This window comes from Pongo abelii, chromosome 3 (assembly GCF_028885655.2).
Source record: "Pongo abelii isolate AG06213 chromosome 3, NHGRI_mPonAbe1-v2.0_pri, whole genome shotgun sequence".
Classification (NCBI taxonomy): domain Eukaryota; kingdom Metazoa; phylum Chordata; class Mammalia; order Primates; family Hominidae; genus Pongo; species Pongo abelii.
In genome coordinates this window covers 46256573-46273616 of record NC_071988.2, presented here as the reverse complement: position 1 = coordinate 46273616, position 17044 = coordinate 46256573, and the positions used below count along the sequence as shown (strand labels likewise).

At 36.5% G+C, this 17044-nt stretch overlaps 1 protein-coding gene across 9 annotated transcripts in view; it reads left to right on the top strand.

Annotated features, from left to right (window-relative positions):
- LOC100451432 (cytochrome c oxidase subunit 7B2, mitochondrial) overlaps nucleotides 1-17044 on the top strand; it is a 173425-nt gene that overhangs the window by 123290 nt on the left and 33091 nt on the right. The window contains exon 4 of one of the 9 annotated variants that reach the window (XM_054553871.2): nucleotides 495-517. The exons of 6 other annotated variants lie outside the window; for them this stretch is intronic. The gene's annotated coding sequence lies outside the window, so the exon portion shown is untranslated. Of the gene's footprint in view, nucleotides 1-494; nucleotides 518-7579; nucleotides 7634-17044 lie in introns of those variants that run through there. 2 more of the 9 variants (XM_063723386.1, XM_054553875.2) reach the window with 2 other exon arrangements.

The window sequence follows — 17044 nt, the reverse complement described above, 5'->3', positions numbered from 1 at the left end:
ATCCTTGTCCTTTTATTAATATCTTAACATGCTTGTTATTACTTTTAATATGGGTAGAATATGGCAATGAAGTGAGCGTAAAAAGGCTTTACACGTATGAATGATATGAAGAAATCTAATCTTTTAAAAGATGTATGTTGAGTGATTTCCACACAAACATCAAATTGCTGTATCATAGCCGGGCAAGGTGGCGGGTGCCTGTAGTCCCAGCTACTCGGGAGGCTGAGGCAGGAGAATGGCGTAACCCAGGAGGTGGAGCTTGCAGTGAGCTGAGATCGCGCCACTGCACTCCAGCCTGGGCAACAGAGCAAGACTCCATCTCAAAAAAAAAAAAAAAAAAAAAAAATTGCTCTATCAGATTTTGTGGAATTCTTTCACATCCATTTTTTTTGACAAGAATAGGAGTTTTTTTTTTTAATGAAAGCAGTATTGTATTAGTTTTAAATTTTTGGTAGTTGTTTCTACATCATTGATGGCATACCTTTCTTCAACAGGTTCTCATCTGCTCAATATTCATGTGAGTGTGGTTCTACTGATTTGTCAGTATACGAGACAATAGCTGCACAAGCAATGAGACATAAAGTGCTAAAGTCTGTGCCTTATCTGAGAATTTTTAATGCTATATAAGTATATTTTTAAAACTCTTTGGAGTAATGAAATAGCTTCTAAAAATTTGTTTGCATATCTTTATATATTTTCTTTGTAATTTCATGCCAGATTTGTGCATGTGCCTTAAACTTATTATGATTTAATTATTTCTCTTAGTAAACACGTTTAGCTAAAAGAAATTTTGAAAAGAAAAATAATTTGTTGTGAAGTGAAATATGATAAACTATCAGGATCAAGGAGCTAATATGTGATGATATTTAGCATTTTACAAATACAAAACTGTATAAGCAGCACTTCTGGATGGCATTAAATATAAAGCTAAGCAATCAACACTTATTCATAAGACAACAATTAAGTCACGAGTATTAGGACATGTCTTTGCAAAAGTGATCCTTCTGTGGATCTTAGGGTTGAGAATTTTACTTCAGGTGGTTATCAGTAATATAGAAATAGATCATTTATTTGATTAAACTTCTTTTCTAAGTCTTTTTTTTTTTTTTTTTTTTTTTCTGAGACAGTCTTGCCCTGTCGCCCAGGCTGGAGTGCAATGGCACTATCTGGGCTCACTGCAATCTCCGCCTCCCGGGTTCAAACAATTCTCCTGCCTCAGCCTCCTGAGTAGCTGGGATTACAGGCGTGCGCCACCATGCCTAGCTAATTTTTGTATTTTTAATAGAGACGGAGTTCACCATGTGGGCCAGGCTGTTCTCGAACTCCTGACCTCATGATCCGTCTGCCTTGGCCTCTCAAAGTGCGGGGATTACAGGCATAAGCCACTGCACCCGACCCTTTTCTAAGTGTTTCTAATCTTTAATGTCTAAGGCTAAATTAGATATTAAATTAGTATTACTTTTTATTAAATTTGTATTTTATTTTACAAAATGGTATTTTTTGTAATGCACAGCTTGATTTTTGTCTACTCATTATATGTTTTTCTGATACAAATACCCTCTCCTTTTGAATTTTGCCCCTCTCTTATTCCATGAGGTTCTGATGAGACTGCTATCCACAAAAGTAACTGGGTTATGTAGCAGAGTTGTGACGTAACTGATGTCTGGCTATGATTTGGAAGTACATGTAACCTAAAACAAGTGAGTTAGAGCTTTTGATGAGATATACACAGACAATGGGAAACAGAAAATAAGTTCATGATACTGTCCCAATCATGTCATCTGCCAAAAGACAGGACTTGCCTTAGTAGAAGAGGAAGAAACCATAAAGAGAAGTAAAACTGCCAAATTCAGACTCCTGATAATATCTGATTGTTTGATGTCTGATGCAGGTACCACCCCCAACTTTCCCAGTTGTGTGAGTCAGTTACTTTCTCTCTTTTCTTCTTCTTTCTTTTCTTCCTTGTTTCTTCTTTCTTCCCTTTCCTTCCCTGCCCTGCCCCTCCCTTTTTGTTTAAGCTAGTTTGACTTTTGTTCATATCATTTGCAAACAAAATGTTATTTGGCTTCACAGAATGGGCCTAGCATGTGCGAGTTTTCCTTAGGAACACCTGGCTTGAAAGAAAGCTTTAAGTAAACAGAAACATAGGATGATCCCCTCTGTAGATGTAGTCATTCCACTTCCTTAGTAAAGCCAGGGTTTATTCAGTGGGCTTATTTTCAAAATGGCAGAATAGGGCAAGTATGGAAGTGTAATACATGTATTAATAATATGGATTTCTCACTTACCACCAGTGACCTAGCTACTAATAATGTGACTGTGTAGTTTTCTGAAATCACTGATAAGCAAAGGATCCCTGTTACGAAATGATAGTTCTAAGAGATCAGCCAGCTACCTGTTACAGGTCAATTACACTGGCCTTTTTCCATTTTACAAAAGTGAGCAATCTGTAGTCTCTAAAGTACTTCTTTTGGATTTGGTTGTGTTTTCCAGCCTGTAATGTTTCTGTCAAAGCCTTTACTCATGGGTTTACTGAATGTTCTAAACAGTGTTGCAATATTCCTCTCACCTTCTAATTTACTTTACAGTGGAAAAAAAGCAGTACAAGGGACAACTACTTGTTTGTTCTTTTCATGTACCCCATTTTTAGTGGAGTTTCATTTAGAATATGTGGTTATCATTTAGCATTATCAGGTTATCACTTAGAATTATTTTATTGGTGAATAAAGAACTAAGCCAAATACAGTATTGTGTCCAGAATTGGTGGGTTCTTGGTCTTGCTGACTTCAAGAATGAAGCCGCAGACCCTCACGGTGAGTGTTACAGTTCTTAAAGATGGTGTGTCCAGAGTTGGTTCCTTCAGATGTTCAGATGTGTCCAGAGTTTCTTCTTTCTGGTGGGTTCATGGTCTCGCTGACTTCAGTAGTGAAGCTGCAGACCTTCGCAGTGAGCGTTACAGCTCTTAAAGGCGGCGTGTCTTGAGTTGTTTGTTCCTTCCAGTGGGTTTCTGGTCTTGCTGGCTTCAGGAGTGAAGCTGCAGACCTTCATGGTGAGTGTTACAGCTCTTAAAGGTGGTGCAGACCCAAAGAGTGAGCAGCAGCAAGATTTATTGCAAAGAGCAAAAGAACAAAGCTTCCACAGCATAGAAGGCGACCCAAGTGGGTTGCCACTGCTGGCTTGGGCAGCCTGCTTTTATTCCCTTATCTGACCCCACCAACATCCTGCTGATTGGCCCATTTTACAGAGAGCTGATTGGTGCATTTACAAACCTTGAGCTAGACACAGAGTGCTGATTGGTGCATTTAAAATCCTTTAGCTAGACACAAAAGTTCTCCAAGTCCCCACTAGATTAGCTAGACACAAGCACTGATTGGTGCATTTACAAACCTTGAGCTAGACACAGAGTGCTGATTGGTGCGTTTACAATCCTTTAGCATTTACAATCCTCTAGCTAGACATAAAAGTTCTCCAAGTCCCCACCAGATTAGCTACATAGAGTGCTGATTGGTGCATCCATAAACCCTGAGCTAGACACAGAGTGCTGATTGGTGCATATACAATCCTCCAGCTAGACATAAAAGTTCTCTAAGTCCCCACTCAATTCAGGAGCCCAGCTGGCTTTGCCTAGTGGATCCTGTGCAGGGGCCATGGGCAGAGCTGCCCGCCAGTCCGTGCCCGCACTCCTCAGCCCTTGGGTGGTCAGTGGGACCGGTCGCCACCAGCAGGGGGCAGCGCCCATCAGGGAGGCTCGGGCTGCACAGGAGCCCTGGGGGCGGGGTGAGGGGTGCTCGAGCATGGTGGGCTACAGGTCCTGAGCCCTGCCATGCGGGGAGGCGGCTGAGGCCCCAGTGGGCCAGTAATGCTGAGGGACCCGGAGCATCCTCCGCAGCTGCTGGCCTGGGTGCTAAGCCCCTCACTGCTTGGGGCCAGCAGCACCGGCCGGTCACTCCAAGTGCGGGGCCTGCTGAGCCTGCGCCCACCCAGAACTCGTGCTGGCTGGTGAGCACCGGCGCAGCCCAAGTTCCCACCAGTCCCTCTCCTTCCACACCTCCTGGCAAGCAGAGGGAGCTGGCTCCGGCCTCAGCCAGCCCGGAGAGAGGCTCCCAAAGTGCAGGGCTCCACACTGAAGGGCTCCTCAAGCGTGGCCAGAGTGGACACTGAGGCCAAGGAGGCGCCTAGAGCAAGCGAGGGCTGCTAGCACATTGTCACCTCTCAGTATGTGTAGGAAAGGATTGAAAAGAAAGTTTGAAAACCAAATCTTGAGAAGGGCAGAAACCAGGGAGGCTTTGCTTATGTCTGAGGAAGGTGTATCAGATGACTCAATTCTAAGTAATCTTGGTTTCTGAATGTGTGTGTTGATGTTAACCATGACTGGAAATTATGGAGGAGAGAATCTGTTTGAGTTAGTTTGGGTAGTGTGCTCACGTTTGTGATCAGAGTGGGAAGGGGTCTATTATCCGAATAGCAGTATATCAGTATATTAAATGGTAAAAAGTCCAGAGCAGAACTGTAGTAGCTACATTTTTGCTTTCTCAGTGTATTGCTTTTGTGCCCCCCTCTCCTCTACTGCCCACCTTCTAATAGTAAGTCTACTAGCTATGTGTTGATACATATGATCAAAGCTGTTGGTAATCATATCTGCCTGCTTTTAGTGTTACTTTTCTAATGTAAAAATAACAGATACCCTATATCTGCCATATTGAAATCCATTACCAGCTGTAGACACCTCTGCAGAGATAATTATAATGAAACATATTTTCATATTTTTGATAAATGTTAATGATTTCTGAAGTGCAGTAAAGTAAGACATTGACTTATGAAAATGACATCGTTTTGTGAAGTAATGCAGTGTTGTAATATTCATTAATTTTATGGAGATGATGAGTATGGACCAAGGCCAAATGTTACTGATGGTATAATCTATAAACAAAGGTTTCACAGTTGTTCAAATAGATTAAAAATGGGAGCCAAAGTTAGTCTTTTTATGGAGCACAGAAGGAGGCATGCTGAAGACAAGTAAAAAAGCCATAGCAATTAGTGTTGTATTTATGTTTCAAGTATATGTAATCACATATCCAATCATTTAAGTCCTTAGGGAACCAAATGTCTGCAAGGCAGCTGTCTTATACCTTTATCATTCTATCTGTCCTCTAGTTAGGGATCTGATAGCAGTGGTTTAGACTTTTTTTTTTTTTTTCTTTTTGAGACGTAGTCTCGCTCTGTCACCCAGGCTGGAGTGCAGTGGCACGATCTTGGCTCACTGCAAGCTCCGCCTCCCGGGTTCACGCCATTCTCCTGCCTCAGCCTCCCAAGTAGCTGGGACTATAGGCACCCATCATCACGCCCGGCTAATTTTTTGTATTTTTAGTAGAGACGGGTTTTTACCATGTTAGCCAGGATGGTCTCAATCTCCTGACCTTATGATCCACCTGCCTCGGCCTCCCAAAGTGCTGGAATTACAGGTGTGAGCCACTGTGCCTGGCCAGCAGTGGTTTAGACTTTGAGCAAGAGCTTTACCTTTAGTCATAGCTGAGTTTGATTACTGGATCTACCATATTCCAACCATGTAACCCTGGATTAGTCATTGAATCTAATCAAGCTTATTAAATTCTTTTTTAAAAAATACTTGTAATACACTTTATTTTTATTATATGTTTAAGTTATACAACAAAGTTTGATATGCATATCCATAGTGAGATTATTACCACAGTCACACAAATTAACATATTGATGGTCTCACATAGTTATCTGAAATCTACTGTTAACACATTTTTACTATACCATGTAATATTATTCACTAGAGTGAATTATTTATTAGAATAATGTATTTCACATAATTATTAATACAACTTTGTACCATTTGACCTCCATTTTCCCATTTGCTTCCCCCCACTCCATCCCTGGCAACCACCACTCTACTTACTGCTTCCTTGTATTCAAGTTTTTTTTTTTTAATTTTTTTATTTGGTTTAGTTTGTTTTTTTGGATTTCACTGTTAGAATGACAGCTATCAAAAAGACAAGAGATAGCGAGTGTTGGTGAGGGCGTGGAGAAAAGGAAGCCCTTGTGCACTGTTGGTGGGAATGTAGATTGGTGCAGCCATTGTAGAAAACAATATGGGGGTTCTGAAAGAATTCAAAAATAGAACTACCATATAACCCAGCAATCTCTCTTCTGGGTCTATACCCAAAGGAAATGAAACCACCATTTTGAAAAGATATTAAATATCTGCACCTCCATGTTCATCACAGCATTATTCACAGTAGCCAAGGTATGGAAACAATCTGTTTCCATCAATGGATGAATGGATAAAATGTAAGACATATATATATACACAACGGAATATTATTCAACCTTTGAAAAAGGAAATCCTCCTATTTGTGACAACGTGAATGAACCTAAAGAACAGTTTGCTAAGTGAAATAAGCCAGACACAGAAAGAAAAATACTGTATGATCTCACTTATATGTGCAAGCCTATTAGATTCTCAATGTGTGATTTGGAAATAGCGTTGCCTCTTTGGGTTGCCTGAGAATTAAATGTAATAATGTAAGTAAATTTTGAATCACAGTCTTCAGCATGTAATATTTAAATGAATTGTAGCTATAACATTGATTATTCATTAAACACTTGTTGGATTGTCAGGTCAATGACTTCTGAGGACTTCCTAGTTAAAGCCACACTCTTTGTCAAAAGAATTATATCAATGAATGTAAAAATTTTCAGTATCTACATTGCAAGAATAACAACTAACATTTGTTTTATATTGTATTTTTAGATGCATACACTTATGAAAACTCAGTGTATTATTGAATCGGAGCACATGTTTGCCACGTAAAATATTATTGTTTTTAAAGGAGTCCAACAATTTAATAAACTAGGCAGATGAACTATTGAATTACTACAGTGAAAATTTAGTTTCACTGATTATTCTACTCGCTGAAGTAACAGATGCTAAAAATACTAGCAAATACTTTAATACTGATGGAACTAATTGATATATCAAATTATTCAGTGGATCATCAGCTGATGTGATTATACATGCAAGACATAAGCTATTTTTAAAAATGTCTACTGATTCTGTATGCTTCATCTCACACATTAGCATCAAATACACATTTTTTAATTTGAATGTAACAGTGGGAAGCTGTTTAAGTAGGTCACTCATAATTGAATTTGATATACGGTGTTTATTTTTCTTGTTCTACTAGTCAGTGAACATCTTGGTTGACTGGTCATAAAAAATATTGAAACTGAAAATCTGCATGCATTTACCTAAAAATGCAGTGTTACCATAAGAAAATACCAATAACATAGAGTGTTCAGATGATAACCTGGTTTGCTAACTACATGTTATTGTCATTGTTACTGTATATTGAAAAAGGAAAATTAATGAGTATAGGAGACACTTGTGTAATATGAACTAGGTTAACTACCTTTGGGAGAATTATCAACAGAAATTATAGTGATAGGAAAAGTTTTAGCCTTGTTCATGGATACTCCTGAGAAAGAATCTTGAAATTTTCAAAGTTCCTATCACAGAATTTGATTTTCAAATCACACATTCCACACTCTTCCCTCCCCACCTTCAGATTCATGCCAGTTAAGAAAAATGCCCTTTGTCTTTGTGAAGGTAAGGATCACTTTATTTTGAACCATGATGGTGTCAAAATGAGCTGGTAGTGATAAGAATAGATCAGATTTATTAAACATTTACTATATGCCAGACACCATGTCAGTACAATTAAAAGAGAGAGAAAAAAAAAGATGGAAATCCATGCCTTCATGGAGCTTATATTTTACTGGGAGAAGATAGATATATTGTGTCATTTGGTCCATCTGTTTAACTTCACGAAGTAAGCACCAGTGTTATCTCAATCTATTCTTGAGGAAATTGAAGCATGAAGAAGTTAAGTATTTGCCTTATGTCACATGGCTAGTTAAGGACTGAACCAGCTGCAATGTCTAGCTATTCCATGATAATTCTGTTTTTCCTAGTCTTTTGCTTCTTATTTTGACAATCCTATGCCTTTCTTAAACTGAAGCTATCTACTTGCTGCCAGCCTTCGTAACTAAATACCTTCCCTTCTTTCTTATAATACAGATGAACTGAGTACCTTTTTGAGGCAAGCTCCCCCATTTATACCCAAGATTCCCTTGTCCTTGTTTAGTCAAAGGACTTATCCTAACAGTTCCTCCTTTTCTTTTTCTACATTGGTGTTTCCTCTGTCTCCACTGGATAATTCTACATCAGAGGACATACATGCTATTATTTTTCCATTATTTAACACTCGCTCTCTCTTCACCGCCACTGCCTTCATTTCCCTGTCTCTCTCTCTTTCTCTCTCTCTCACTCCACTTTCCCCTATAGCTACTGGCTTACTTATCTGCTCTTTGATAAAAGCAAAATTCTTCATGAGTTATCTGTACTAACTGTATTCAATTGCTCTTCCATTTATTTCTTAAAAGCATTTCATTCAGGCCTTTACTCCCCTTTTATTTCATGGAATTTTTTTGGTCTGGTTTCAAGGTCCAGATTCTGTTTTCAGAATTAGAAAATACATTTTAAAGACCATTGAGTATCCTTACTTTCATATATGATAAGCCTTGTGTCCATGGCATGAGCTTACTAACACACATATATATTACATTTACTCTGGATGATGCAGCAGTTTAATCTGCATCTTTAGCATATTTATATTCAGTATGCATCCAATGGAAGGGTGTAAATGGTAAGAAGAAATTGAGATGTTGACAGAACCATCTTACTGCCAACTGCGGCAAATTAGATGTTTTGCCACATAGGTAAAAAGGACAGCCTATACCATTTAACTTTAAACTAGCTGGTGTATGGTGATCAAGAAAAGCCCTGAATCTCTGGGATAGAACTCTTGGAGATCCTATTTTGCTTTTGTAAGTTCTAAGTAAGGGGTGAGGTTCATGATCTTTACTAATCTCTTCCTGGGTATGTGGAGAAGCCCAAGGGTTTATCTTATTGCTCCATCTGTAGCTGCTGAAATAAAATTGGCTGAAGAAAAGGGAGACAGAAAGCCAAGAGGGATTATTAATTACTCTTTTGTCTTTCTTCTTTGCAACCAACCAATCACCAAACCCAGGAGAGACTGATATTTTTTGATCTTCTCCCCTTCTCTGAATTCCCATTGCCAGTACTTTACATGCTTAATCATATGTTTTCTTTCTAACAGATACACACAGACACACACACACACACACACACACACACACACACACACTCTGAAACTACTCTGCAGCTTAAAAGTTTATAGTGACCCCTTATGACCATTACGATATAGTCCAGACATTTTAACAGGAAATGGTTAAAAACAAAGTTCAAAAAGTTATGTTTTTCCCATCATTATTATTTTGCTGTTTGGGAATACTGTATGCATATTCCTTTAAAAGGAATTTTTTTTAGGGCAGACCCCCACTTTCCCCATATCTCAGGCATGGACTTTGTCTGTCTACTAGATAATCCTCCACTGCCCCATACTCATAGGAGCAATGGTATATGCATTTCAACCTGCCTATAATTGTCTGTTGTCAGGAAGTATGTCTTATTTACTGGTTTATCTTCAGGGCATAGGAGCATTCCTAATACACAATAAATATATCTTTAGATAAATATTCTTCAATTTAAATAAACATTCCATCTTTTCTCAAATTGCCAAGTATTGGCATCTAACATTTTCATAGAAACTTGGGAATAACATTGGGGACTGTCTCACCAGTATTTGCATTTGTCTTCTGGCATCAGGCCTCTTTGAACATCTCAGATAACAGCGATCTCACTACCTCATAAGAAAGTCTGTTTCTTTATACGATACGATAAGCTTTATTATTTGTAATCCTCTTTTTGTATTTAACCAAAATTTACTTATAAATTCCTGTTCTAATTTGTAATACTTTAGCCCCATTGAACCCCATCTACTTTTCTTGTAGACATCATACATAATGGAAGATTTTGACTCTCCATGTATCTTGCTGCTGTAATAGGTTTTACATCGTGGAGAAAAAGACATTATTCAGAAGCTTCTTTTTATAATATTCATACATAATGGAGGGGGATATTCATTGCGGTATGACCCAATTAGACAAAAAGCATTTAAACAGCTTATTCATCATTAAATAGTAAAAGATTCTGCTAATGGAAGTAGTGCACAGTAATGTGTCATCTACTTCAGGAAAATGTAAAAGTCTAAAGACTGAGCGTTCTGTTTTCCATGATGAAAGATTTAGTCATCCTAAAATACAGTGACTTTTTGCAATTTTGTTACAAAACCAAACTGAATAGAGATTATTCTTTTAACAACATATGACCGTAACACTAAAATTTGGCTCCAGAAAACCTGATACTCTAGTTTGCAAAATACTGCCTTATAATATATGCTTTTCATAACATACTGGAAGTCATATTTGTTATGTTTCATAAAGAATATAAATAATTTCTGTTTTCTTAGTCATTATCTTAAAGAATCTGACTGGCAAATGATATGTACTTGTCATTTATGTTTAAGTATCAAGCAGTATCACTTACAATGTCTAGAATTGAGGTAATTATGTAGTTAAGGTCTCACATATGTGACCACAGAAAATCCACAGAAACCTAATTTTATTTCATAGATATGGAAACATCAACTATTTGAAAATTAAATAACATATCTTTGTTTATATATTAAAGTAAGTATAAGCTGTGTTCTTATTCAGTGCCTTATTTTTCAAGTGAATAACTTGCTTTAAAATTGTATAGTGAAAATGTAAATCACATTTAGTCAAATCTCTGATACATTTAAATTGTTTGCCTTTTGGATTCCAGGTCAGCCCTAGGATCAGTTATTCCTTCATTCCAAGAGTGCTTATTATCAGCTACCATATTAACCCACCAGTGATAAGACTTGAGGATATAAGAGGTCCAGATAAAAATGGATAGGGATATGAGAGAAGAGTAAAGTAGGTATCAGAGAAAGAGACAAAAATAAATAATTTTATTTATTATTAAAACTCTGTATTAGTAAACTCTGTATAGCCATCAGTACCAACAAATGGCACTTTAGACATGGAAAATAGAGGGAATAGACAACAGTCCACCAATGATATAGAGATAAGACAGATATCACTTTCCCTTTAAAGTCACGTCCCCTACATTGATGCCAATATAATAGGACTATCCACAAAATATTTAGAATGGAAATCTTCTGACATGCATGAAAAATTAATAAAACTAAATCACTGGAGCAGAATATAGTCAGACAGTTAGTATAATTTCTCTGAATTTGAAGGTGAGGTCAGGTACATTTTAAATTCAACACAATGATTGAAAGTAGCCATTGATAGAAGAACCAGACCCTAAGATAATGGGGTTATAAATGTGTTGCTAACCAAGCCAAGAAGGGAATTTAGTTTTTTGTTTGTTTGTTTTAAGATAAACACTTGCAAACCTGGGGGCACTTTCCAGAAAGGGAATAACAGAATAACAGCTATTTGAGTTACTGAAAATACCAAAAGCGTGAACATCTTGACTGAAACGGAGTCACGGAAAGCATAACTTAACTAATTCTGTTGGATCTGACTGTCTAGCAGGAGATTGTTAATGAGCTGTCCATGGATTCTGGAAAATCAGAGTCAGAGAGGAAATATTCAGGTCAGCCTAAAGAGAATGATGGAACAAGGGAATTAGGAGGGCACGTGTTTCCAGTTACTGTGGAAGTACAGCTTTCTCTGAATCATGAAATTCAGTTTAGTCATTGTTTGGCTAAAACATACCTCTAGATAAAAGCCTCAAAGTGGCAGTCCATAGACTAAAGATAGCCCCCAGGTCTTGTTTGCCCTACACTGTATTTTAGAAGTTAAGTCTATTAAAAATGAACATATTTTAAATTAGAAATCTAGATGCTCAGCTTCTTTCTAAAAAATTAGATCCAGAAGTCCAGCTGAAATTCCAGCAAGGCAACAGTCAAGTTGAACATGATTTTGCTACTTCACCATGGTTTTTAATATAGCTTATTTCTCCCCAAAATTAAAGCTTTACTGTCAGTTCTTATTTTTTATCATGCTTATACTATGCATTTTCCTTATGTATTAGTCCATTCTCCCACTGCCATAAAGAACTGCCCGAGACTGGGTAATGTACAAAGGAAGGAAGTTTAATTGACTCACAGTTCAGCATGACTGGGGAGGCCTCAGAAAATTTACAGTCATGCAGAAGGGGAAGCAAACACGTCTTCTTCACATGGCAGCAGGAAGGAGAAGTGCTGTGCAAAGGGGGAAAAGCCCCTAATAGAACCATAAGATCTTGTGAGAACTCACTCACTAACAGCAGCATGGGGGAAACTGCCCCCATGATTCAGTTACCTCCCATCAGGTCCCTCCCATGACATGTGTGGATTATGGGAACTACAATTCAAGATGAGATTTGGGTGGGGACACAGCCAAACAATACTACCTTATAACAGTAGAAAACTATTTTTCTATTTTCTTGTTTCTATTTGGAATAGAACACAAAATCAGTTAAAAAATAGACATCGTATTTCATGTGTCGCAAAAGAACAGAGAATATGTATATTTTCATTGAAGTGTAAAAATTTTCTACCTAATTTTATGAAAATCCTCAGCCAATTTACTATTTTTCCATTATTTTTCTGGTTTCCATGGACATTTAATTACGTGTCTTATGTTCTAGAGTCAACAATGAAAAAAACATTTTTAAGTCTTATTTAAAGCCCACCAAACAAACTCCATTGGTAATTTGGTTTCCTGCTGTCTACTTAAAGGAAATAGGTACCTTTACTACTGGACTAAGTAAGCGCTAGCAGTAAATCATCCTGTTGTTTAAAACTGTAAGTTTGCACATTATGATCTGATCATCTGAAACCAAAACAATCCTGCACAAGTTGAAAGAAAATTTCTGTGAAGATGAGAATCAGGTACTAGATTGCAACCACTCTACTTAAACTCTACAGTAGCTAACTTTTCTGTTCCTTGGCATTTCTTTCTCTCCCTTTCTTTTTTCCTCCTTCCCAGCTTTAATGAGGTATACATAAGAAATAAAAATTATATATATTTAAGATATACAATGTCATGTTTTGATTTATGTGTACATTGTGAAATAATTACCACCATCAAACTAATTAACATATTCATGACCTCAGATACTTACCATTTTCTTTGTGTGGTGAGAATATTTAAGATCTACTCCCTTAGCAAATTTTGAGCATACCATACAGTATCATTAACTATATTGCCCATGCTGCACATTTGATCTCTAGAACTTATTCAATCTACTGATACTTTGTGCCCTTTGACTTGCGACTCCCCATTTCCCCCACACCCCAGTGCATGACAATACCATTATTCTCTGTTTTTATGAGTTTGATTTTTTTAGGTTCCATATATAAGTGAGATTAACCAGTATTGTATTTGTCTTTTTGTGCCTGGTTTATTGCACTTAGCATGATGTACTCCAGGTTCATCCATATTGTCATGAATGGAAGGATCTCCCTTTTTTGGCTCAATAATATTCCATTGTATGCCTGTGTCTAATCACATTTTTTAATATATTTATCTGATGATCTACACTTAGGTTGATCCCACATCTTGCATGTTGTGAATAGTGCCACAATGAACAAGACACAGGTTGTGCATGCCAAGTCCAAAAGTCCAAAGTTAAAAATACTCCAAAATTTGAAACTTTTTGAGCACCAACGTGATACTCAAAAGAAATGCTCATTGGAGAATTTTGGATTTCAGATTTTCAGATTTGGAATGTTCAACCCGTAAGTATATACGGCTTTAGTATTCCTTATCTGAAATGCTTGGGATCAGAGGTTTGTCAAATAGAAATTTGATTTGTTGTTGTTGTTGTGGGGGGGTTGGATTTTGAAATATTTGCATTATATTTACCAGTTCAGTATCTCTAATCTGAGAATCTGAAATGCTCCAGTGAGTATTTCCTTTGAGTATGATGTTGGCCCTCAAAAAGTTTTGGATTTTGGAGAATTTTGAGTTTCATATTTTCAGATTAGGGATACTCAAAACTGTAAAGCAACTATTCCAAATAAAAAAAAAAATCTGAAATCTGTAATACCTCTGGTCCCAAGCATTTCAAATCTGATATAGTCAACCTGTACTGATTTCATTTGCTTTAAATGTGTACCCAGAAGTGAGATTGTTGGATCATATGGTGGTTATATTTTTATTTTTATGTAGAGTCTCCATAGTGTTTTCCTTAATGGCTATACCAACTTACATGTCCACCAACCATGCCCAAGGGGACCCCTTCTCTCCACACTCTCACCAACAAATATTATCTCTTGTCCTTTTGATAATAGCCATCCTAATGGGTGTGAGGTAATTTCTCATTATAGTTTTGACGTGCATTTCTCTGATAGTTAGTGATGTTGAGAATTTTTCCATACACCCGTTAGCAGTTTGCATGTCTTCCATGGATAAATGTCTTTTCAGATCCTTTTCTTGTTTTTAAATTGGATTACTTATTTATTGCTGTTGTATTGTTTGAGTTCCTTATATATTTTGGATATTAGCGCCTTATCATGTATGGTTTGGAAATATTTTCTCTCATTTCTTAAATTGTTTATACAGTTGATTTGCTTTGCAAAGCTTTTTAGTTTGATGCAATCCCATTTGTTTGTTTTTGCTTTTATTGCCTGTGCTTTTGGGGTCATATAAAAAAATTACTGTCTCAACCAGTGTCAAGAAGCTTTGTCTTTATGTTTCTTTTAGTAGTTTTACAGTTTCCGGTCTTATTTTTAAGTCTTTAATCCCTTTTGAGTTGATTCTGCATATAGGGTAAGACAAAGGGCCAATTTTATGTTCTTGGATGTGGAAAACAATTTTCCCAACACCAGTAAATGAAGATACAATCATTTCATCATTTTATATGATTGACACTTTTGTTGGAGATCAATTGACCATAAATGTGTGGTTTTTTTCTGGTCTCTCTATTCTGTTCCAGTGGGTGGTCTATGTATCTGTTTTTATACCAGGGCCATACTATTTTGATTAGTAGACCTTTATGGTATATTAGAAATCAGGTAGTGTGATGCTTCCAGTCAAAATTGATTTAGGAATTCTTTTATCTTATGGTTCCATATGAATTTTAGGATTTATTTTTATTTTTATGAAAAATACCATTGGAATTTTGATAGAGATTGCATTGAATCTAAGATTTATTTGGGTATTATGGACATTTTAACAATTTTAGTTTCAACTCATGAACATAAGGTATTTTTTTCATTTCCTTGTGTCTTCAGTATTTTTATCAATATTTCATAGTTTACAATATACAGATTTTTAACCTCCTTGGTTAAATTTATTTCTAAGTATTTCATTTATTTATTTTTGATGCTATTGTCATTGGGGTTGTAGTTTTGGATTCTTTTTCAAGCAGTTCCTTGTTTGTGTATAGAAACACAACTGATTTTTGCATGTTGATTTTTTATCCTGAAACTGAATTTATTCATTATTTCTAGCAGTATTTTGGTAGAATCTTCTAGGACTTCTTTGTATAAGATCATGTCATCTGCAAACAGAAAATTTTAATTTTTTCCTTCTGATTTGGATGCATTTTATCACTTCCTCTTGCTCAGTTGCTCTGGCGAGGCCTTCCAGTACTGTGTAGAGTAGAAATGGCAAGAGTGGGCATCCTGATCTTGTTCCTCATCTTAAAGGAAAGGCTTCAGCTTCTCATCACTGCATCACTGAGTATGGTATTAGCTGTGGGCTTATTGTACATGGTCTTTATTTTTTCGAGGAACATTCTTTCTATACCTAATTTGTTTTTTTTTATTATGACAAGATGGTGAAATTTGTCAAAATTTTTTTCTGCATTTAAGATCATTGTATACTTTTAAAATCGTCAGTTTTTTTTTTTTTTCTTAAGACAGAGTGTCACTCTGTCACCCATGCTGGAGTGTAGTGCGTGATCTTGACTCACTGCAATCGCTGCCTCCCAGGCTCAGGTGATTCTCCTGCCAGTCTTCTGAGTAACTGGCATTACAGGCACATGCCAACACACCTGGCTAATTTTTTTTTTGTGCTTTTAGTAGAGATGGAGTTTCATCATATTGGCCAGGCTGGTCCCAAACTCCTGACCTCAAGTGATCTACCTGCCTGTGATTACAGGCGTGAGCCACCGTGCCCAGCCAAAATCATCACTCTTAATGTGATATATCATATTATTGCTTTGCATACATTGAACCATTGTTGCATTTCAGGTGTAAGTCCTTATTAACCTTTTATTCTTTTTAACTTGTTTTGCTAGTATTCTAATGAAGATATTTGCATCTGTGTTCATCAAGAATATTGTCCTGTAATTATTTTTCTTGTAGTGTCCTTGTCTGGCTTTGGTATCAGGGTAATGTTACATCAGAAAATGAGTTTGGAAGTGTTCCTTCCTCTTCGGCTTTTGGGAAGAGTTTGAGAAGGATTGACGTATATTCTTTATTTTTAAAATTTTATTATTATTATACTTTAAGTTATTCTTATTTAAATGTTTGTTAGAATTTACCAGTAAAGTGATCAGATCCTAGGCTTTTCTTTATTGGGAGGGTTATTGGGAGGGTCCATTCAGATTTTCTGTTTCTTCATAATTCAGTATTGATATCATGTATATTTCTAGGAATTTTTTTCATTTCTTCTATGTTATCCAAATTGTTGTGTAGTTACTTATAGTTGTCTCTTATGATCCTTTGTATTTTTGTGGTATTAGTTGCAATGTCTCTTCTTTCATTTATAATTTTGAGTCTCTTTTTAGTGGGTATAGCTAAAAGTTTGACCATTTAGTTTATCTTTTCAGAAAACTAATTTTAGTTTCATTGATCTTTACTGTTGTCTAGTGTATTTTTTTTTTTTTTTTTTTTTTTTTTTTTTCTTATAGTCTTAATTTTATTATATTTTGTTGTTACTGTATTATATTTGAAAACCTGCAAATTAGTGTATTTTTTTCATTCTTTCATCTTTATTATTTCATTCATTCTGTTAACTAGCAGCTTAGTTTATTCTTGTTCTG